General features: G+C 43.3%; 1 pseudogene; it reads left to right on the plus strand.

Moving 5' to 3' along the window:
• The first annotated feature begins 9,066 nt into the window (after positions 1 to 9,066).
• Positions 9,067 to 9,552, plus strand: LOC131381388 (large ribosomal subunit protein eL21-like; annotated as a pseudogene).
• Positions 9,553 to 25,073: the final 15,521 nt, after the last annotated feature.

Here is a 25,073-nt window from a genome sequence, read left to right on the forward strand (position 1 = left end):
AAATATGCCAAAGAAGTATATTTTGGGGTGGCATATTTTTGGTTTCCTTCAGCATAAACAACCTGCATGCCTTACATGGCCCCAATCATGACATCACTCTACAGCCATTGGTGTATATGACTATAGCTTTCAATTATCAAAGAAAGGTTAAATGATACTCAGTGAATTCTTCTCAAGAAGGCAGGAAATGTTGGACGTGGTGGCTTACGCCTGTAATCCCAGCACTTTGGGAGGCCGAGGTGGGTGGATCACCTGAGGTCAGGAGTTCGAGACCAGCCTGGCCAACATGGCAAAACCCCATCTCTACTAAAAATAAAAAAAATTAGCTGGGTGTGGTGGTGGGCACCTATAATCCCAGCTACTCAGGAGGATAAGGCAGGAGAATTGCTTGAACCCGGGGGGTGGAGGTTGCAGTGAATCAAGATCACGCCACTGCACTCTAGCCTGGGTGAAAGAGTGAAACTCCATTTCAAAAAAAAAAAAAGAAGTCAGGGAAAAGCAATCCATTTTAGAACTATGATGGTGTGAAAGAAAATAAAGTTTCAGGACCATCTAAATTTATTTTGCCATAAGCCCTGGAGACTGAGTCACATAGCATGATTACCATTCTGTTTCTTAGATTATATTAACTCTCTTCCTCACTGTTCTTATTCTGCAAATGACTAGGAGAGATCAGAGACCAGATCTCTCCACTTCCAATCACAAATCACAAAATGTTGTAGAGTAACTGCCTCTTTCATTGTCCTGTACATAACTGAGACCAGATGGTGCAAAATACTCCATGATTTACATCTTCACTGTGGGATGTTAACAATACCTTTCCCAAATGAAAAAGTCCCCTTTGGCTAATAGAATCATTGTAACTATGCATTAAGCCTTATATAGAAAGATGTTGAAGCCAAGCATGGTGGTGCATACCTGTAATCCCAGCTACTTGGGAGTCTGATGCGGGAGGATGGCTTGAGCCCAGGAATTCGAGGCCGTTGTGAGCTATGATTGCATCACTGCACTCCAGCCTGGGCAACAGGGTGTTTCTAAACAAAACAAAACAAAAACAGAAAGATGCTGAAATTCTGTTAAGTTTCCCTAAACTTTATCTATGTAAACAATTCCAAACTTCTACACTTCAGAACACTGACTTTCTTTCATTCTTTGGAGTCTGTGCTTCCCAGGCAGCAGTCCTTACACTTTGTGCTTGAATAAACTCTCTTTAGATTAGAGTCTGAGCCTCTTGATTGTTTTATGCTGACAGTGGTAAAAATATTAAAGTATTTAGAAAAAAAGTATTCAGCCTCGGAGTAGACATAGGCCCCACTCTTCAATGATCCCATTCCAGTGGGACAGGTAGAAATGCCTTTCTGGGAAATCTCTGGTGGATTTGAAGCACTGAGACCTTACTCTTGGACAACTCCTGGTCCTATGAAAGAAGGAGTTTCCAATATTGAGGATTCCCTGATGGAACCAGACAGATCAAGTCCCCTCCATTGGGGATATCCCAAGCTAATGGAGGAAGAATGGAATGAGTCCAATAGGAGAAGCACAGGCCTTGCTTGTCAGACAATTCTGGGGTCATACCTGTACCTTGGCCTTTAGTGTGGTGGTGTGGGACACGGTAATCAAAACTCAGCTGGTCACCTTTCACTACCAGCCAAATTGTATAACTCACAAAGCAGATTTTCTGTAATATGTAATTATTGAGAATGAATAACTAAGGTGAAAAAAAAATCTATCCAGATGCTCCTTGACTTAAAATGAAGTTATGTCCTGATAAATCCATCATAAGTAAAAAATGCATTTAATTCACCTAAACTACCAAACATTGTAGCTTAGCCTGCTTGTCTTAACTGTGCTCAGATATTAGCCTATAGTTGGGCAATATCATGTAATCCAAAGCCTATTTTATAATAAAGTGTGGAATATCTCCTGTAATTTTTTATTTTTTATGTTTTTGTTAAGACAGAGTCTCACTCTGTTGCCCAGGCTGTAGTGCAGTGGCGCGATCTTGACTTACTGCAACCTCTGCCTCCTAGGTTCAAACGATTCTCCTGCCTCAGCATCCCAAGTAGCTGGGATTACAGGAACACACCATTATGCTCAGCTTATTTTTGTATTTTTAGTAGAGATAGGTTTTCACCATGTTGGCCAGGCTGGTCTCGAACTCCTGGCCTCAAGTGATCCGCCCACCATGGCCTCTCAAAGTGCTCAGATTACAGGTGTGAGCCACCGCACCTGGCCTAGCTCATGTAATTTATGAATACTGTACTGAAAGTGAAAGAATGCTTGTATGGGTCCTCACCATTAATGTGCATAGCTGAAAGCACATTGGGCTTGAAGAATGTTTGAAGCATTGAACTAAAATTAATTGCTGGATGATAGGGATGCTACAGTGACAAGGTGATAATTTCTCTCTCTTCTGATGAGGGTTGAGAATAGCTGGCAGAAGGCACTGAGGCATGGACACTTATTGTTGGTTTAGCAGGCATCCTGTTCTTCAGGAAGATACTAAGTTTTGACTGTAAAGTTTGTTTCTTCTTTTCATTATGTATTTCTGTATAGCAAGCTAGAGCATATTGTAACTCACTGTCAGTTCTTACAAATCTTCAGTAAAGATTATGTGGAAAATGGATCCACTGATACCCATTTCTTCTAAGATTTAATACCCCACTGCTGATAGTAGCAAACGCCTCCTCCAGTTTCTTTGCTGTGACTGCTCTTGGTGCCTCAGGTATAACTTCTTCTTCTTCTGCCTCAGCTTCTTCACTTATTTCTTCCTCCAGTTTGATCAGTTCCTCATTAGAAAGCTCTTCAGCCTCAATGCCAACAAGCTCATGAATATCCTCTTTATTTATGTCTAATTCTAGCTGTTTCCCAAGCACTAATATCTTGTTACTTACTATTTCATCAACAGCAGAATTTTTGTTAAAGCCTTTGAATGTGTTCAACATATGTCTTTTAAACTTTCTTCCAAATGCCGTTCATGCATTGCTGTGTGACTTCTTCCCAAGCTGAAGCAATGTTCCAGATAGTATTTAGAATGTTAAAACCTTTCCAAAACTCTTGGAGAGTCTGGCCAGATTCCATTGCTTCAACAGCCTATGTGAACATTTGGCATAAATAGTATGCTTTGAATGCAGCTATTGCACCTTGGTTCTTTGGCTGAATGAGTGTAATTGTGTTCAGCGACAATACACAACCTTTACATCAGGATGCGTGTCGATGATATGCTGTGGGTGCCCTGGAACATTGTCTAAGATCAGAAGAATCTTGAATCAGATGTTGTTTTGCCTACAATATCCTCTTGTCAATAGCATAACACAGTTTAAAACTAGTCTGAAAACAATGCCGACTTGTTTTCAAGGCTTGTAATCCAGGCTTTCTTGTTATGGCAATAATAAAAAGGAAGTATATGCTTATTCACATTCTTGAATGCTCTAGGGTTCTCCAAGAGGAGAATTTGAACCATGCAACATTTCCACCCAAAAACAGCATTATAAGGTCTTTGAATGCCTTGAATCCTGGCATCTTCCTGTACTCTTGATGAATGTATGGATGCTCCAGGATACGCTTCCAGAATAAGCTTGTTTCATTGACATTAAATATTTGCTCTCACTAGTATTTCTTATTCACAATTATCTTACACAGCTCTTCTTTAAAAGCTTTGGCACATTTAGTATCTGCAATTGTGGCCTCACTGCTGACCTCCGCATTATGAAAATGATGACAACTTTTGAAGTGTTGGAACTACCCATGACCTGCTATAAACTTTTACATATCCAAAAGATCATCAGCACGCTCTTTTAAAGTATTGAAAAGTCTTCTTGCCTTAGCCTGGATCATCAGAGGGCTAAGTGGCATGTGCTTCTGTATCTGGTCTTCCATCCACATGACAAGTAATTTTTCCATATCATCAGTCAGCTCACCTCTTTTCTTCGTGATGACAGTGGATTTAACCAAGGCTGATCATTTCACTACGTCACTTATGCACTTCTTTCCTTTAAGAAGGTGGAAATTATGGAATGTGAAAGTCCTAACTAGCCTGAGATGGCCATTACTGCCTTACCACCTTCATGCTGAGGAATTAAGATCTTGAGTTCCATCTCAAGGGTAATTGCCTTCCTCTTCTTCTCACCAGAGGCAGGAGACACAAATGGGCATTTTGCAGACATAATGAGTTGTGAAAGCATAAAACACAATATCCGCAAACACCGGCAACACAGTACACTGTAGCCTACCAGTTTTTTACCCTCTTGATCGTTGCTACCCAGGATCTTGAGAGAGTATAGTACCACATATGGCTAGCCTGGGAAAAGTACAGTTTCTACTGAATGTATATCAAATTGATATTATTGTAAAGTCTAAAAATTGTAAGTTGAACCATCATAAGTTGGAGGCCATCTGTATATTGATCTTCCAGGGAGGCCATGGCAATGTGGTAAGCTGACTATTAAATGACTTAAAAGCCTAAGAAGTGTCCTCAAAAGAAAAATCAGCCATTCAACAGTTGCAGATTTATCAGGGGTACGAAGAGAAGGAGAAAAACTGAGATAGGTAAAAATCAGGCAAATAATAGTTGACACGTATCACGGGCTTACTACATGCCAGGCTCTCTTCTATTTTTCATGTGTTAATGCAGTCCTCACAAGGATCCTATGAAATAGGTATTACATTTTCTCCATTTTGCAGAACAGGAAATTGAGGCACAGGGATGTCGGGTAACTTTCCCAAGTTTTAGTAAGAATTAGAGTTAGCATTTGAGACTGAGCAGTCTGGTTCTAGAACCGTGCACTTTCCCATCACCCTGGTGGGGGTCATGACCATTGGCCCCTAAAAGTTCACTGAAAAACTACTGACATGAGGCAAATTGATTAATAGGAGGAAAGACATACAAATTTACTTAATGTATTTACACGGGAGCCTTCGGAATGAAGACTCAACCAAACAATAAGATATAGAAACTTATATACCATCTTGAGGTTACAAAAAGAATGCGGGCTAAGAGTATGGCCCCAAACAGTTTATGTTGGTAAATCATGTTTAGTAGCAAGACGTGGTGTGAAAGGGAGAAAGAAAGAGGCCTGGCTTGCAAAGATGGCTTTGTTATATAGATGAGGCCTCACAGGTAGCAGTCCTCAGAGAGGATAGATGGTAAAAAAGTCTTTTTTTTTTTATTTAAATTTTTATTTTTATTTTAAGTTTCAGGATGCATGTGCAGGATGTGCAGTTTTGTTACATAGGTAAACGTGTGCCATGGTTGTTTGCTGCACCTATCAACCCATCACATAGGTATTCAGCTCAGCATGCATTAGCTATTTTTCCTAATGCTCTCCCTACCCCAACACCACCTCTTGACAGACCCCGGTGTGTGTTGTTCCCCTCCCTGTGTCCATGTGTTCTCACTGTTCAGCTCCCACTTATAAGTGAGAACATATGGTGTTTGGTTTTCAGTTCCTGCATAAGTTTGCTGAGGATAATGGCTTCCAGTTCCATCTATGTCCCTGCAAACGACATGATCTTGTTTTTTTTTGTGGTTGCATAGTATTCCATGGTGTATGTGTACCACATTTTCTTTATCCAGTGTATCACTGATGGGCATTTGGGTTGATTCCATGTCTTTGCTATTGTGAATAGTGCTGCAATAAACATATGGCAAAGGTCTTTTTTCAGACCTTTCAAGGTGTCAGACTCAGTTAATCTCTCTTAGACATGGAAAATTTCTAGAAAAGGAAGGCCTGGCTGCATTAGTAGAGATTGTCTACAGATGCAAATTTTCCCCAGAAAAAAATAGCTTTGCAAGGACCCGTCTGTTGGCTGGCCCTGCAGCAACCATTTCAAAATATGTCAAAGAAATATATTTTGGGGTAAAATATTTTGATTTCCTTCACCCTATACTAGAACTACCTCTGGATAAATCACGAACACTGGTGTGGATTCTGATCGGGGAGCCCCTGTAAGCCTGTGGTCCCTTGCAGAAAAATGGAGTCTGTATGCTGATTCTAAAATACAGATTGGGCCAGGCCGGAAGCGGTGGCTCACGCCTGTAATCCCAGCACTTTTGGAGGCTGAGGCGGGCATATCACAAGGTCAGGAGATGGAGACCATCCTGGCTAACATGGTGAAATCCTGTCTACTAAAAATACAAAAAATAGCCGGGTGTGGTGGTGTGTGGCGGTAATCCCAGCTACTTGTGAGGCTAAGGCAGGAGAATTGCATGAACCTGGGAGGCAGAGGTTGTAGTGAGCCAAGATAGTGCCACTGCACTCCAGCCTGGGTGACAGAGCAAGACTCCATCTCAAAAAAAAAAAAAACAAAACAAAATACCAAAACCCAAAAAAACAGATGGTGTCAACTGGAGCTTAAGAAGCTGCATGCAAGTATTAAATTCCTGACAAGGGCCAAGAACAAATTAAGAGCGCAGAAATCCAGGAATGTATTTCACATAGCCAGCCAAAAAAAACTTTAAGGCTAAAAACAAAGCAAAACCAGTTACCACTAATCTTGTTTTTTTTTTTTTGTTTTTTTTGAGACAGAGTTTCGCTCTTGTCACCCAGGCTGGAGTGCAATGGCGCAATCTTGGCTCACTGCAACCTCTGCCTCCCGGATTCAAGCGATTTTCCTGCCTCAGCCTCCTATGTAGCTGGGATTATAGGCACCTGCCATCACGCCTGGCTAATTTTTGTATTTTTAGTAGAGATGGGGTTTCACCAGGTTGACAAGGCTTGTCTTGAACTCCTGACCTCAGGTGATCCACTTGCCTTGGCCTCCCAAAGTGCTAGGATTACAGGCGTGAGCCATCATTCCCGACCACCACTAATCTTAAGAAGATAAACATTATGAATGATGAAAAAGCTAACAGAGTAAATAAAGCTTTTGTAAATGTACAAAAGGAACTTGCACATTTCTCAGAAGGCCTTTCTCTTGAACATCTATAGAAAGAATCGATTCCTCAGCAGTGTCATGAAAGCAAACCAGTTAATGTTGGTGAAGCTACAAAATTAATGGCTCAGTTGTAATATACTGGCGATGCATCTAATTCCACACAAAGACCAATAAATTAAATGTTTTATACAATAAATAAATAAATAAATAAATAAATAAATAAATAAATAAATAAATAAATAAAAAATATATATATTGGGTCAGGCATGGTGGCTCACACCTGTAATCCCAGCATTTTGTGAGGTCAAGATGGGTGGATTTCTTGAGCTCACGAGTTTGAGACCAGCCTGGCCAACATGGTGAAACCCTGTCTCTACTAAAAATACAAAAATTAGCCAAGAGTGGTGGTACACCCTGTAATCCCAGCTACTTGGGAGGCTGAGACATGAAAATCACTTGAACCTGGGTGGCGGAGGCTGCAGTAACACGAGAACACACCAATGCATTCCTGCTTGGGTGACAGAGTGAGACTCTGCCTCAAAAAACAAACAAACAAACAAACAAAAGGCCAGGCACAGCGGCTCATGCCTGTAACCCCAGCACTTTGGGAGGCCGAGGCGAGTGGATCACCTGAGGTCGGGAATTTGAGACCAGCCTGACCAACATGGAGAAACCCCGCCTCTACTAAAAATACAAAATTAGCTGAGCGTGGTGGCACATGCCTATAATCCCAGCTACACGGTAGGCTGAGGCAGGAGAATCACTTGAACCCAGGGAGCAGAGGTTGTAGTGAGCTGAGATCGAGGCATTGCACTCTAGCCTGGGCAACAAGAGCAAAACTCCGTCCAAAAAAAAAAAAAATCAGCTATTTGGGAGGGTGAGGTGGAAGAATGGCTTGAGCCCGGGAGGAGGAGGTTTCAGGGAGCTGAGATTGAGCCACCCCACTCCAGCCTGGGTGACAGAGCCAGACCTTGTCTCAAAAAAAAAAAAAAAAAAAAAAAGGCAAAAGGCAAAAGAACCAGAATAGTTAAAACAATTTTGAAAAAGAAGAATAATGTTGGCGAACCCACCCTACCTTTCTACATTTTACATAAAGATACGGTAGTCAACACAGTGTGATATTGGAGAAAGGAGAGACATATAGATTAATGGAATAGAATAAAGAGCCCAGAAATAGATCCATGCATGCAACTGTCCCCAAGAAAACTTTATAAAATCGATTAAGAGAGGAAAAAATTCAACTAGGCTTGCAGCACAGTTAGCAGTGATCATTAAGCCAGCTCGCTCTTTGGCCCACTTCCTTGTGGCTGCTCTTTGCTTACTACCCCAGGATATTGGTAGTCCTTGTCACAAGACTGTTCTCTTTCCATTCTGTAGATGAAATCTAAGGCCTTGTGAGATGGTAAGTTTTCCATGGAGTTTCTCCTTTGGGTTTTGCATACAACAAAACTATCCATACCAGCTGTTCTGAGGGGCCCAGCAGAAAGCTGATTCATGGAATAATGCAGTTTCCACATCCTGATTATTATTATTATTATTATTATTATTATTATTATTATTATTTTGAGACAGTGTCTCACTCTGTCACCCAGGCTGGAGTGCAATGGTGCAGTCTCAGCTCACTGCAACCTCCTGCTCCTGGGTTCAAGTGATTCTCCTGCTTCAGCCTCTTGAGTAGCTGGGACTATAGGCACGCACCACCATGCCCAGCTAACTTTTGTATTTTTAGTAGAGACGGGGTTTCACCATGTCGTCCAGGCAGGTCTTGAACTCCTGACCTCAGGTGATCTGCCCGTCTCAGCCTCCCAAAGCGCTGGGACTACAGGCGTAAGCCACTGCACCGGGTCAACACATTCTGATTATTTCATTCACTTTACTCCAACCAATTAATGACCCCAGTTTTCTAGCCCCTCACCCTCCATGATCCCCTTAAAAACCTTTGCCCAGAAAACCTAGAGAAAATGGATTTGAGGCTTGAGAATTCCTCCTGTTTGCTTGTTTGGTGCTTTGGAATTATTAAACTCTTTCTCTGCTGCAAACCTTGCTGTCAGTGTATTGGTCTGTTGCTGTGGCAGCAGTCGTACAAATCTAGCAGTCCTGTTACATACGTATATGGTCAATTGATTTTTGACAAACAAAAATAATTCAATGGACCTTTCGGCCGGAACCGCCATCTTCCAGTAATTCGCCAAAATGATGAACACAAAGGGAAAGAGGGGAGGCACCCGGTATATGTTCTCTAGGCCTTTTAGAAAACATGGAGTTGTTCCTTTGGCCACGTATATGCGAATCTATAAGAAAGGTGATATTGTAGACATCAAGGGAATGGGTACTGTTCAAAAAGGAATGCCCCACAAGTGTTACCATGGCAAAACTGGAAGAGTCTACAGTGTTACCCAGCATGCTGTTGGCATTGTTGTAAACAAACAAGTTAAGGGCAAGTTTCTTGCCAAGAGAATTAATGTGCGTATTGAGCACATTAAGCACTCTAAGAGCTAAGACAGCTTCCTGAAACGCGTGAAGGAAAATGATCAGAAAAAGAAAGAAGCCAAAGAGAAAGGTACCTGGGTTCAACTAAAGTGCCAGCCTGCTCCACCCAGAGAAGCGCACTTTGTGAGAACCAATGGGAAGGCGCATGAGCTGCTGGAACCTATTCCCTATGAATTCATGGCATAATAGGTGTTAAAAAAAAAATAAAGGACTTCTGGGCTGTAAAAAAAAAAAAAATTATTCAATGGAAAAAGTACAGTGTATTTAAGGAATGGAGATGGAACAATTAGACATCCAGGTGCAAAAAAATGAATCTCAATCTATACTTCACACCCCATAAAAATTAATTCAAAATGGATCATAGACATAAACGTAAAACCTAAAACTGTAAAACTTCTAGGATAAAACATTTGTGAGCTTGGGTTAGGCCACGATTTCTTACATATGACACCAAAAGTACAGCTCGTAAAAGAAAAAATCAGTAACTTGGACTTCTCTTCAAAAGAACTTGAAGAACTTCTCTTCAAAAGACACTGTTGAAAGAACGAAAAGAAAAGCCACAAATGGAGAGACTTTTTTTTTTTTTTTTTTTGCAAAACTTATATCTGATAAAGGACTTGAATCCAGAATATGTAGAGAACTCAGAAAACTCAATAATAAAAAGTCAACCCTACTTTAAAAGATGAGAAATGAGCCAGGCACAGTGGCTCATACCTATAATATTAACATTTTGGGAGGCCAAGGCAGGCAGATTGCTTCAGCCCAGGAATTCAAGACCAGCCTGGGCAACATGGCGAGACCCCGTCTCCACAAAAACTATGGTGGCACATGCCTGTGGTTCCAGCTACTCAGAAGGCTGAGGGGGGAGGATTGCTTGAGCCAGGGAAGTCAAGGCTACAGTGAGCTGTAATCACTGAGAAGAACAAAGATTATCTGGTGACCATCAAGCAGGCCATCCAGAGACAAAACTCCTTATCTGAGGCATTTAGAAGTAATTAGCCTTCCCTGTTACCTAAAGTCAGCATCTGGTTCCAGGCCTCTTTCCGAAAAATTTATAAATAACTAGAATTTCTATACATCTCCAGAATGCATGCACGTTGAAACTCATTGTGCAACCCTTGCTGACATTAAGACACCAAAATGTCTGCAAATGTAGTCAATAATCATGACCTATGTGCACTAATATGGTCTAAATTACCCTTAAACTCTCGCTTTAAGGTCCATAAATATCCCTAAGGAAAATCCACCATGGCGTGCTCAGTTCTCTTGCTGATGCGCCTGGCTGCACTTTTCTGCAGTGTACTTTGTAGCTAATAAAACTTTCCTTTTCAAATCTATACTGCTGTCAGTAAATTCTTCTTACCAACCTGCAAGTCAACCACTTTCCGATGCCAGGGCTCTGACCTCACCTTGTCAGAGGTGTTTGAGCCAGAGCAACTCTGTCTTGAATAGGGGCTGGGTAAAATAAGGTTGAGACTTGCTGGGCTGCATTCCCAGGAAGTTAAGGCATTCTAAGTCACAGGATAAGATAGGAGGATCAGCACAAGATACAGGTCATAAAGACCTTGCTGCTAAAACAGGTCGCAGTAAAGAAGCTGGCTAAAACCCATCAAAACCAAGAAGGCTACAAGAGTGATCTCTGGTCGTTCTCACTGCTACACTCCCACCAGCACCATGACAGTTTACAAATACCATGCCAACGTCAAGAAGCTACCCTATATGTTCCAAAAAGGGGAGGCATGAATAATCCACCGCTTATTTAGCATGTAATCAACAAATAACCATAAAAATGGGCAACCAGCAGCCTTTGGGGCTGCTCTGCCTATGGAGTAGCCATTCTTTTATTCCTTTACTTTCTTAACAAACTTGCTTTCACTTTATGGATTCACCTCAAATTCTTTATTGTGCGAGATCCAAGAATGCTGTCTTAGGGCCTGGATTGGGACCCCTTTCCAGTAACAACCTGGTAATCGCCCCCACTGCACTCAGCCTGGGCAACAGAGTGAAAACCTGTCTCAAAAAAAAAAAAAAATGTATTTGAATGCACTTCCACAAAGATGATCTATGGATGGCAAATAAATACACGCAAAAAATATTTTTTTCTTTTCTTGAGACATGGTGTCACTCTGTTTTCCAGGCTGGAGTGTAGCAGTGCAATCTCGGCTCACTGCAGCCTCGACCTCCCCAGCTCCAGCCATCCTCTCACCTCAGCCTTGTGAGTAGCTGGGACTACAGGTGCATACCGCCATGCCCAGTTAATTTTTAACTTTTTTTTGGAGAGACAGGATCTCACTATGTTGCCCAAGCTGGTCTTGAATTCTTGGGCTCAAGTGATCCACCTGGCTTAACCTCCTAAAACGCTACGATTACAGGCATGAGCCACTGCACCCGGCTGCTAAAATGTTAAACATGATTAGTCATTAGGGAAATGCAAATTAAAACCAAAGGGTAATACCACTACACATCTATTAGAATAGCTTAAAAAAAAAACAAACCAACAAACCCAAGTTCTGGCAAGAATGCAAAGTGACTGGAATGCTCATATAATGTATTAGCCATACAGAATAATATAGTCTGTTTGGGAAACAATTTGGCAGTTTCATATAAAATTAAACATTTATCATAAAACCCAGAAATCCCACTCCTAGGTATTTACCAAGGGAAATGAAAATTTATAGCTGGGGATGCTGGTGTGTACCTGTAGTCCCAACTACTCAGGAGGCTGAGGTGGGAGAATTGCTTGAGTCCAGGAGTTCTGGATCAGCCTGAGCAACATAGTGAGACCAGTCCCTGTCCCCAAAACAATTTTTTAAAAGAGAAAATCTATGTTTATAGTAGCTTTATTCATAAATGAGAAAAATTGGAAAAAACCCATCTGTACCTAAATCAGAGCATAACTAATATGTGGTACATCCATTGGTGAAGTGTTATTTAGCAATAAAAAGGAATGACTATTGACGTATAGAGCATCACCGATATGCATCAATTGTCTTATGCTAAATCAAAGAAGCTAAACTCAAAACCTTCATACCTTATGTTTCCATTTATATATTTCAGGAAAGTTAAAACTATCGGGACAGGGACAGGGGAGGTGGCTCATGCCTGTGATCCCCACACTTTGGGAGGCCAAGGTGGGAAGCTCACTTGAGGCCAGGAGTTGGAGATCATCCTGGGCAAGATGGTAAGGGTGAGACCCCAAATCTACAAAAATGTTTTTTTTGTTTTGTTTTTTGTTTTTTTAAATTAGCTGGGCATGGTGGCACAGGCCTGTAGTCCCAGCTACTCAGTAGGCCAAGGCGGGAGAATCGCGTGAGCCCAGGAGTTTGAGGCTGCAGTGAGCTGTGATCATACAACTGAATTCCAGCCTGGATAAGAGAGTGAGACCCCATCTCTAAAATAAAAAAATTAATACTAAAAAATAAAAACTATGGGGATAGAAAACAGATCAGTAGTTGCCAGGGACAGGGCCTAGGGAACGTTTGGCTGTAACTGGGCCCAATGAACTGTGGCTGAGGGAACTGTTTTACATCTTGACTGTAGTGGATGACTATAGTCAAAACTCACAATGCAGCCGGGCGCGGTGGCTCACGCCTGTAATCCCAGCACTTTGGGAGGCCGAGGCGGGCAGATCACGAGGTCAGGAGATCGAGACCATCCTGGCTAACACGGTGAAACCCCGTCTCTACTAAAAATACAAAAAATTAGCCGGGCGAGGTGGCGGGCGCCTGTAGTCCCAGCTACTCGGGAGGCTGAGGCAGGAGAATGGCGTGTACCCCGGGAGGCGTAGTCTGCAGTGAGCCAAAATCGCGCCACTGCACTCCGGCCTGGGTGACAGCGAGACTCCATCTCACAAAAAACAAACAAACAAACAAACAAACAACAACAACAAAAACTCACAATGCTATACACTAAAAAGGGTGAATTTTACTGTATGTAAATTATACCTTAAATCTTTTTTGTATTCTTTTTTTTAGAGACAGAGTCTTCCTCTGAAGCCCAGGCTGCAGTGTAGTGATGCAATCACAGCTCACTGTAGCCTCGAATCCCTGGGCTTGAGCAATACTCCTGCCTCAGTCTCCTGGGTAGCTGGGATTACAGGCCCACTCCACCACGCCTGGCTAATTAAAAAAGAAAAAAACTTATAGAGATGGGATTTCCCTATGTTGCCCAGTCTGGTCTTGAACTCCTGACCTCAAGTGATCCTTGTGCCTGAGCCTCCCAAAGTGCTGGGATTATAGGCATGAGCCACTATGCCCAGCTAATTTTTTAAATGGATGAAAAACAGGAAGGTTACAATAGCTTGTAGGTCCTTGACCAGAGTGGGCAAATTCTACAAGGGTTCTTTCCAGAGTGAGGCCAGTTTTTTTCTTTCTTCTTCTTTTTTTCTGGGACAGAGTTTCACTCTGTTGTCCAGGTTGGAGTTCAGTGGCGCAATCTCATCTCACTGCAACCTCTGTCTCGGGTTCAAGTGATTCTCGTGCCTCAGCCTCCTGAGTAGCTAGGGATTACAGGCATGCGCCACCAAACCTGCCTAATTTTTGTATCTTTAGTAGAGATGGGGTTTTGCTGTGCTAGCCAGGCTGGTCTCAAACTCCTGGCCTCAACTGATCTGCCTGCCTTGGCCCCCCAAAGTGATGGGTGGCCTGAGCCACTATGCCCGGCCCATTGTCTTTCAAAGCTCCATCACTATGTATTTCCAGGCCAGCAAAATCTAAATTCAAAACCCTTTGCAGCCTGCTGATTGGTGGCTTGAAATCTGAGGGTGAGTGGACTCTGGTCTACATGGGAAAAGAACGAAAGGCAAGAGAAAGCAAGCAGGAGTCCAGGTCACCGAGAGAGCAGCTGACTCTGCCTCCTATCTCAAAATGGGCAGCAGGGCCTGTGGCAGGTAAAGCCTGTACCTCCCACTATTCCTGCAATCTGTTCTTCTGGTTCCTTTGGGTAACTCCTTCTTTTTCCAAGTAGCTTGGGAAGCTGTCAATCACGATGCTCGTATACTCACCTCCCCCACTCTCACCCCAGGAACAGACACATAAGCCAGGATGACATAGCCAAACAAACTACTCCTTTTCACAGTCCACAGTGATTCATGGAGGGAGGGCACACAACCAAATCAAGGCCAAACAGGATCTTCCTGGAGACCGCTAAGTAGATAATTGAGAGAGAATTTCTCTCTTCACTGAGGTTGCTAAATTGGAGATACTTAGGACCAACACTACTGGTGGTCATCTTGCCTGAGAGGGATGTTACAGGGCAGTCAACAGAGCCAAGAGCTGGGGAGGGAACCAGGCCCTGGTAACGTGTGTTGAGCCACTGGATCTAGTCATGCATGAAGTCAGAACCAACCTGGGGCTTCCCAATTATTGAACCATTACGTCTTCTTTTCTCTTGACTAGTTTGAGTTGAGGTGTTTCTCTCTACATAGGAGTCTTTACTAATACACAATTAAACTTGTACTGTTCTATGGTCATGCACCACTGAAAGTTCCACTCAGATGGGTTCGACCAATGGCAAAGGACACCTGCTTTGTGCCAGGCACTGGGGATACAGAGCTGATGAAGACACGGCCCTGCCCCAGAGGAACACAGAATCTTATGGAGGAGACAGAAATATCAGCAGATGCTAAGTGGTCAGATAGAGATTAGTTAACACAAGGAACTATTAGAACACAGGAACCCAGCACTTGCCCCAGCCTGGAGATTCGAATAAGTCTTCTTAGAGATGACCTGTGAGCTGAGTCTTGAAGCATCCCCCATGTGAAAAGATAAAAGAAAGCATCTTTTGGGCAGAGGCATGAGCAAAGACCTGGCAGGGCAAGACAGCATGATGTGTGCAAAAAAATAAAAACGCTTGGGTGTTTCTAGAGGAATGCTATCTAGTAAAACTCTGTGTTGATGGGAATGTTCTATTTCTATGCTGTCCAGTATGTAACCTCTAGCTAGTAAGCACTTGAAATGTGGATAGTGCAACTGAGAAACTAATTTTATTTTAACTAAAACTTAGGCCAGGCACATTACAGCTCACACCTGTAATCCCAGCACTTTGGGAGGCTACGGTGTGAGGAGTGCTTGAGCACAGGAATTCCAGACCAGCCTGGGCAACATAGTGAGATCCCGTCTCCACAAAAAATAAAAAATTAGCCGGGAGTGATGGTGCATTCCTGTAGTCCTAGCTACTCAGGAGGCTGAGGTGGGAGGATCCCTTGACCCTGGGAGGGTGAGGCTGCAGTGAGCCGTGATCATGCCACTACCCTCCAGCCTCAGTGATAGAATGAGACCCTGTCTAAAATAAAGTACTGAAATTTAAAGAGCCGCTTGCAGCTGGTGGCTACCATATTAGACAGTGTAGTGACTGTACGCAGTAAAGCGCAAGGCAGGAGGTGGTGAGAGGTCAGGCAGGCCAGGAGAGCTCCATGAAGGGCCATGAATGCCATTTCAAGGGTGCTGGACTTTAACCAGAAGGTGATGGGGAGTCCTTGGAAGGTGTAAACTGAAGTGACTTACATCATCTCAACGGAGCAGAAGAAGCCTGGAGTTAGAAGGACGTTGCTCTAGCTGGAGGTAGAACATCTGAAGGTCTGAAACATGGAAATAGCAGAAGGGTTGGTGAGAGGGGCTGATCCAAGAAGCTTCGGAGGATAGAGTCTGCAGGACTGAGTGATCTCTTGGTTTTGGAGGGTGGGGCTACATCTTCTGGGTAGGATTTACAAGAAAGATGGGTTCTTGGGTCGTAGGGCTTGGACAGGGTGCTGTTCCCTGGCAGGACTAGAGGTTAGTAGCGGTTCTGGAGCAGCTCGCAGATCCCAAGGCCCCACTTCTCTACAGGTGAGGCTCTGTTAAAGTCAAAGAAGCCGGTTGAAGCGATGTATTCCCCAGCTGTTTGTTGTTTCTTGTTAGCTTGAAGGATCATGGCAGCTTGGAAAACTTCGGAGTCTGATTGTAAATACTGGCCAGCTGCAGGAGCCAGAAGGCTCTCTGAAAGACAGAGGGGTGGTTTAAAGTCTCTCGTAATTAAGAAAATACCTGGATTGTGAGGCAACTCTAATGCTCTCATGACATCCAAGAAGGCATGCAGAATGGCAGATTCTGGACTTCCTGGAAGTTCTTATTTTTTATTTTTTTATTTTTGAGACAGGGTCTCACTTTGTTGCTTAGGCTGAAGTGCAGTGGCACAAACATAGCTCACTGCAAACTTGAACTCCTGGGGTCAAGTGATCCTCCCACCTCAGCCTCCTAAGAAACTGGGAGGGCTATAGGCACGTGCCACCACACCTGGCTAAATTTTTTTTATTTTTCATTTTTTGTAGAGATGGGGTCCCACTGTGTGGCCCAAGCTGGTCTTGAACTCCTGGGCTCAAGAGATCCTCCTGACGTGGCCACCCAAAGTGCTGGAATTACAGGCACAAGCTACTGTTCCTGGCTTGTTTTTTGAGACAGAGTCTCACTTTCTCATCCAGGCTACAGTGCATGCATGATCTCAGCTCATTGCAACCTCTACCTCCTGGGTTCAAGCGATTCTCGCACATCAGCCTCCTGAGTAGCTGGGATTACCGGCATGCACCACCATGCCCAGCTAATTTTTGTATTTTTAGTAGAGACGGAGTTTCCCCATGTTGGCCAGGCTGGTCTTGAACTCTGACCTCAAGCGGTCCTGCCTCGGCCTCCGTGCTGGGATTACAGGCGTGAGCCACCATGCCTGGCTTTTTTTTTTCAATAGATTTTTTTTCTCTCCTTCAAATGCTAGGTTGTCATCTGTCACAATGAAGTTGAAGGAAGGCTTCTGCCTGAAATAACCTTTCTCCCCCTGTAATTTGCTGTTTTCCCCTATTGGCTTGAAAATTTGTTAACCAGGCTTAGTTAAAAACTCTACGTGGAAGGTTCATGGGAGAAGAAGCCCCAAACCTCAGCATTACACAATATATCCATGTAACAAACCTGGACATGTACCGCTGAATCTAAAATAATTTTTTAAAAAAGTAATAACAATCAAAAAGTAAACATGCATTTATCATATGACCCGACAATCACATCTCTTGACATTTATCCCAGAAAAATGAAAATTTATGCTCACACAAAAATCTTAGACTATATTGTTTGTAGTAGTTTTGTTTGTAATACCAAGACACAGACACAAACTAAGTGTCCTTCAGTGGGTGAATCATTAAACAAACTATGCTGCATCCATATCATGAAATACTACCCAATAGTAAAAAGGAACAAACTATTGATACATGCAACAGCTTGGACGGATGTCAAAAGAATTAAGCTGAGTAAAAAAATTCAATCTCAAAAGGTTACCTACTATATGATTAAATTTATAAACATTCTAAAAATGACAAAATTATGGAGATAGTAAACAGATTAGTGGTTGCCAGGAGTTAGGGATGGGGCATCAAGAGGGTAAAGAGATAGGTGTAACTAGAGAGGGGTAACACGGGATATTTGTGGTGATGAAATAATTGTGTATCTTGACTATGACAGTTGTTACATGAATCTACATGTGGCAAGTTGCATAGAACGATACACATGTACACACATGAGTGCTTGTACACTGGTGAAATCTGAATAAGATCTATGGGTTGTATAAATGTCAATTTCCTGGTTTAGATATTTTACTATAGTTATGTAAGATGTTCCATTGGGGGAAATTGAGTGAAGGTACATAGAACCTCTGTATTATTATTTTTTAACTGCTTGTTAAGTCTATACTTCTTTCAAAATAAAAATTTGAAAAAGCAAAAAAACAAAAAAAAAATATTTTTCTCTACTGAGGATTTAGGTCCAATGATCAGGGGCCCACAAATTAACTGACAATAGACAGATAAACAGGCAAAAAGAAAACAAGTTTGGCCGGGCAAGGTGGCTCATGCCTTTAATCCTAGCACTTTGGGAGGCTAAGGTAGGAAGATCGCTTGAGCCCAGGGGTTCCAGACCAGCCTGGGCAACAAAGTGAGATCCCATAATTAGCCAGGCATGGTGGCATGAGTCTGTAGTGTCAGCTATGCAGGAGGCTGAGGTAGAAGGATTGCTTAAGCCCTGGAGGTTGAGGCTGCAGTGAGCCATGATTGTGCCACTGCACTCCAGCCTGGGCAGCAGAGCAAAAGCCTGTCTCAAAAACAAAACAGAAAAAGAAAACAAGTTGGCTGGGCATGGTGGCTCACACCTGTAATCCCAGCACTTTGGGAGGCCAAGGCAGGTGCATCACGAGGTCAGGAGTTCAAGACCAGTCTGGCCAACATGATGAAACCCCGCCTCTATTAAAAATACAAAAAAATTAGCCAGGCGTGGTGGCAGGCGCCTGTAATCCCAGCTACTAGGGAGGCTGAGGCAGAGAATTGCTTGAACCTGGTAGGTGCAAAGGTTGCAGTGAGCTGAGATCCCACCACTGCACTCCAGCCTGGGCAACAGAGCGAGACTCAGTCTCAAAAAAAAAAAAAAAAAAAAAAAGCCGGGCACGGTGGCTCACGCCTGTAATCCCAACACTTTGGGAGGCCAAGGCGGGCGGATCACCTGAGGTCGGGAGTTCGAGACCAGCCTGACCAACATGGAGAAACACCGTCTCTACTAAAAATACAAAAAAAAAAATTAGCCGGGCGTGGTGGCACATGCCTATAATCCCAGCTACTAGGGAGGCTGAGGCAGGAGAATTGCTTGAACCTGGGAGGTGGAGGTTGCGGTGAGCCAAGATTGTGCCATTGCACTCCAGCCTGGGCAACAAGAGTGAAACTCCGTCTCAAAAAAAAAAAAAAAAAGAAAACAAGTTTTATTTATATGCATGCAGGAGTGTTCAGATAAAGAAGCTCATTGATCTCAACCTAATAAGGGAAAGAGAGCAGAGAGAAAGGCTTCTGTGGGAAAGACACATGGACATTTGAGGAAAGACAAATGGACTTTTAGAGAAACAAATGGAAGAGATGGGAGTTTGTTGCTGATGTTTGTTTATGCAGTTTGTTTATGTTTGTCTACATGAGTGTTTGGTGTTCTTCCTGGGAGTGAACTCCTCTGGAGAGGAGATTTATGGCAACTTTACTCCCAGAAGGCTCTTCCTTTTAGTGAAATAAAGGAAGTTTCAAAAAGGCTTCTTTCTGCATCTGCTGTATCTCTAGTGTCTTCAGTTTAAAATAATCTTCACACTTATTCTGGAGGGCCAAGTGGATCCCCAGAAGCGGAACATGGGCTCTGACTAGGAGCAAGGAAATGTATGAGTTTCAGTATCATCTATGGTAACACTTCAGAGTCAGTAGAAAAAAAAGTTCTGGGCAGGGTACAGTGGCTCATACCTGTAATCCCAGCAATCTGAGAGGCTGAGGCGGGAGGATCACTTGAAGCCAGGAGTTCAAGACCAGCCTCGACAACATCGTGAGAACTCATCTCAAAAAAGAGAAAAGAAAAAAAGTTAGCTGGGTCTGGTGGCGCGCGCCTGTGCTGTTTGCTACTGGGAGGGTGGGGTGGGAGGATTGCTTAACCCTGGGAGGTCAAGGCTGCAGTGAGCCGTGCTTGCTGCAGTGAGCCGTGCTTGCACCACTGCACTCCAGCCTGAGCAACAGAGCGAAACCCTGTCTCAAAAAAACCAAAAGTTCTGATTCTCAGCTATGTTCTTCTGGTGAGGTTGCTGAGTAGCTCAGTGATGGATTGGTGAGGTGTTTGTACATAGATGCTTTATGGATCCCCCTTTCCAGAGGCCTGGCCTCTTAAGTCCAGTCGTTTAGAGCCAGGGTTATATCTTCTATCAGCTCCAGGAGGTGCTGGATAGAGGTCAGCAGCATAGTGACTACTGAGGGATGCTGGGGGGGTTCAACTCCTGAAATTCCACCATTAGAGCTTCATTCTGTAGGTTGTAGTTTTCCCTGTCGCTCCAGAAACCAACAAGTGAAGTCTCTCTTCCTCTCTCTCACTTTCTCCGCAAATTTTAAGGGTAAAATCACATAAAATAGTAAAGGTCCCTCCTCCCTATCCTGCCTCAGGCGTGACACCAGTTCCTAAGTGTGTATGTGATTTTTATTTTTATAGAAAAGATAAAACACCATAGCCCCTGTTCTGTGCCCTATTTTCACTTTCACTTTAAGCAATACATTTCTTTTTTCTTTTTTTTTCTTTTTTTTTTTTTTTTTTTTTGATACAGGTTGTCACTCTGAAGCCCAGGCTAGAATGTAGTGGCTATCATAGCTCACTATAACCTCAACCTCTTGGGCTCAGGCGATCCTCACACCTCAGCCTATCAAGCTGTTGGGACTACAGGAGTCTCTAATATATATGTATGAGACATAGTCTCCCTATGTTGCCCAGGCTAAGTAATACATTTTTAAAATAAGTTCATATCAGTACCCAAATCATTTTCCTGTTGTTGTGATGAATGCAATGGCATGCCATTGCACAGAAGTGCCATTATTTATTAAACCAGCCTCTCAGTGATGTTAGCCCTCCTAGGGCTGCTATTACAAATGGTATCCAAATGAATACTCTTGTATCGAAGTCGTTGCACACATATGCAAAAACACTCATAAGAATAAATTCTTAAAAGTGAAACTGCGGACTAAAGGGTGTGAGATATATATTTAGGTTATCGACTTAAAGATGCAGTGTGACATTTGCTGCTGAGGTGGGAGGATACAGAGCTGTATGAATACGGCTGCAGGAGAATTTATCTTCTACTAGGCAGAAACAACCTACACAAACTTCCCTTTACAAGACAGTTCAGATTCCTATACAATAGGCTTTCAACAAATATGTGGAATTTACTGAAATGCAGGTTGTCAAAGAGGAGCAGACAGAAGCTAAAGAGAATTTCAGCTCCAAATCCAGCCTAACCACCACCTCCTGCCCCCGGACTCTTACTTGTTCCACCTGCCCCTCAAGCTTTCCCTTTTCTTTACCTATGCACCTCCTGGCTTTACTTCCTTCCCCACCCAGCTGAGCCCTCCAAGGGCTGTGTCTTCCAAGCTACCTGTCAATGCCTCCAACTCTTACCACTTTTTTTCTTTCATGCCACCTGCTTTAAACTCCCCAAACTTTTTGTTGTTGTTGTTGTTGAGACGGAGACTTGCTCTGTTGCCTAGGCTGGAGTGCAGTGGCATGATCTCAGCTCACTGAAACCTCCACCTCCTGGGTTCAAGCAATTCTCCTGCCTCAGCCTCCTGAGTAGCTGGGACTACAGGCGCCTGCCACCACATCCAGCTAATTTTTGTATTCTTAGTAGAGACGGGGTTTTACCACGTTGGCCCAGGCTGGTCTCAAACTCCTGACCTCAACTGATCCGCCTTGACGTCCCAAAGTGCTGGGGTTACAGGCGTGAGCCACCATGCCCGACCTCAACTCCGCAAACTCTGGACTCTCTGACTCCTCCTCCAGGTTACTGAGCAATGCTGGAGAAATTCCATTCTTGGGGAGATTGAAGACCCAAGGTCGCCAGGCTCAGCGGGGCTATGGCATGGCCTGACAGTCATATATATATATAAAATTATATGGTACTTCCGTGCAATGGCATACCATTAATTCATAACAAGAACAGGAAAACTATTTGGGTAGTGATATGAACTGGGCTATGGCATGGCCTGACAGTCACATATACATTAAATTAAATAGAGATGAGGCCTCACTATGTTGCTCAGGCTGGTGTTGAACTCCTGGCCTCAAGCAATCTTCTCATCTCAGCTGCTCAGGGTGCTGGGATTACAGGCATGAACCATCATGCCCAGCCCCTTCTACCTGTTTCTAGTCGGCTCCCTCTCCCACTGCCTTCCTTCCCTTGTGCCTCAGAGTTCACTGCATTGGCCATGGCAAACTCCTCCGTCTGGGCTCTGAGTTTCCTTCCTTCTCACTTTCTCAGGGACCTTGTCTGCTATCCCTTTTCTCCTATATCTTCAACTATTTCTTCTTTGTTCATTCTTTCTTCTCACCTTACAAACCTGGCATCTAGTGGTTGCTAAACAATTCTTTTTATGAAGTCAAATTTAGGCAGGCTCAGTGGCTCACATCTATAATCTCAGTACTTTGGAGGGCCGAGGTGGGAGAATTGCTTGAGGCCAGGAGTTTGAGACCAGCCTGGGCAACATACTGCAACCTCATCTCTACAAATAATTTAAAAATTAGCTGGGCATGGTGGTGGATGCCTGTGGTCCCAGCAACTTGGGAGGCTGAGGTAAGAGAACGGCTTGAGCCCAGGAGGTCAAGGCTGCAGGGAGCCATGATCGTACCACTGCACTCCAGTCTGGGTGACAGAATGAGACCCTGTCTCTAAAAATAAATAAATAAAGTAAAATTTATTCAGATATAATTTACAAACAATAAACCGCATATTTAAAGTAGATAGCTCAATGAGTTGGTTTTTTTCTCTTTGGAAACAGGATCTTGCTGTGTCACTCAGGCTGGGGTGCAGTGGTGCAATCATGGCTCACTATAGCCTTGACCTCCTAGGCTCAAGTCATCCTCCCACCTTAGCCTCTTGAGTTGTTGGGACCACAGGCGTGTACCACCAATTTTTAAATTTTTTTTTAGGGACAAGGGGTCTCACTTTTTTTCCCAGGCTGATGTGGAACTCCTGGCCTCTAGTGATCCCACCTCAGACTCCCAAAGTGCTAGGATCACAGCTGTGAGCCACTGTTCCTGGCCCTTAATGAGTTATGACAAATGCATATTCCCATCTAACCATCACCTCTGCAGGGTCCAGCCCCACAGGGTCAGTGGGCTTTTCTCCCTGTGTGCGGAAACGAGAGATTGTAGAAATAAAGACACAAGACAAAGAGATAAAAGACAAGAGAGCTGGGCCTGGGGGACCACTACCACCAAGAAGCGGAGACCAGTAGTGGCCCCGAATGCCAGGCTGTGCTGATATTTATTGGATACAAGACAAAGGGGCAGGGTAAGGAGTGTGAGCCATCTCCAGTGATAGGTAAGGTCATGTGGGTCATGTGTCTACTGGACAGGGGGCCCTTCCCTGCCAGGCAGCCAAGGCAGAGAGAGAGAGAGAGAGAGAGAGACAGCTTATGCCATTATTTCTGCATATCAGAGACTTTTAGTACTTTCACTAATTTTGCTACTGCTATCATCTAAAAGGCAGAGCCAGGTGTACAGGATGGAACATGAAAGTGGACTAGGAGCGTGACCACTGAAGCACAGCATCACAGGGAGACGGTTAGGCCTCCAGATAACTGCGGGTGGGCCTGACTGATGTCAGGCCCTCCACAAAAGGTGGAGGAGTAGAGTCTTCTCTAAACTCCCCCGGGGAAAGGGAGACTCCCTTTCCTGGTCTGCTAAGTAGCAGGTGTTTTTCCTTGACACTGACGCTACCGCTAGACCACAGTCCGCTTGGCAATGGGCATCTTCCCAGACGCTGGCGTTACCGCTAGGCCAAGGAGGCCTCTGGTGGCCGTGTCCGGGCATAACAGAAGGCTCACACTCTTGTCTTCTGGTCACTTCTCACTATGTCCCCTTAGCTCCTATCTCTGTATGGCCTGATTTTTCCTAGGTTATGATTATAGAGCAAGGATTATTATAATATTGGAACAAAGAGTAATTGCCACAAACTGATGATTAATGATATTCATACATAATCATGTCTATGATCTAGATCTAATATAACTCTTGTTGTTTTATATATTTTATTATACTGGAACAGCTCGTGCCCTCGGTCTCTTGCCTCGCCACCTGGATGGCTTGCTGCCCACAACCTCAATCAAGATATAGAACTTTCTTGGCCAGGTAGCACAAGCCATTGGGCCTGGCCAAATTTTTTTTCCATTTTAATGTTGAGTTAGACCCCATTGTATGTATATATCACAATTTGTATCACAATTCGTCTGTTTAAGGACAGATGGGTTGTTTCCCAGTTTGGTCTACTAGAAATAAGGTTACTATGAACATTTGGACACAAATATTTTTGTGGATAGTTTCATTTATCTTGGTAAATACTTAAGAGTGGAAATGCTAGGTCATAGAGTAGGTGTGTGTTTAATTGTCTAACTTTATAAGAAATTGCCAAACTGTTTTCCAAAGTGGTTGTGTCATTTTACATTTTTATGAGCATTTTATGAGAATTCCAACTGCTGTACATCTTTGCTAACACTTGTTATTGTCTGTCTTTTGAATTTTAGTCATTATAGCGGTGCAAAATGGTATATAGTTCATTGTGGTTTTAATGTGTATTTGTCTGAGGAGTAACATATACCTTTTCATGCACTTACTGGTCATCTGCATATCCCTTTTTTTTTGAGACTGTGTTGCCCAGGACAGAGTGCAATGGCACAATCTAGGCTCACTGCAACCTTTGCCTCCTCAGTTCAAGCGATTCTCATGCCTCAGCCCTGAGTAGCTGGGATTACAGGTGTGTGCCACTATGCCTAATTTTTGTGTTTTTTTTTGTAGAGACAGGGTTTCGCCACGTTGCCCAGGCTGGTCTTGAACTCCTGAGCTCAAGCTATCAGCCCACCTTAGCCTCCTAAAGTGCTAGGATTACAGGCGTGTGTCATCATCCCCAGCCCACTTTCTTTGTGAAGTGTCTGTTCAAGTCTTTTCACTATTTTTACTGTGTTGTTTCTTTAAAATTGCTGTATGAATTCTTTACATAATCTGGATACAAGTCATTTGTCAGAAATATAAGTTACAAATATGGAATGGGATATAGGCACATCCTAGCCTATGGCTTATGTTTCCATTTTCTTTTAAAAAAAATTTTAATTTTAACTTAAATTAATTTATTTTGTTTTAGAAACA

This window comes from Hylobates moloch, unplaced genomic scaffold (genome assembly GCF_009828535.3).
Source record: "Hylobates moloch isolate HMO894 unplaced genomic scaffold, HMol_V3 SCAFFOLD_15, whole genome shotgun sequence".
NCBI lineage: Eukaryota > Metazoa > Chordata > Mammalia > Primates > Hylobatidae > Hylobates > Hylobates moloch.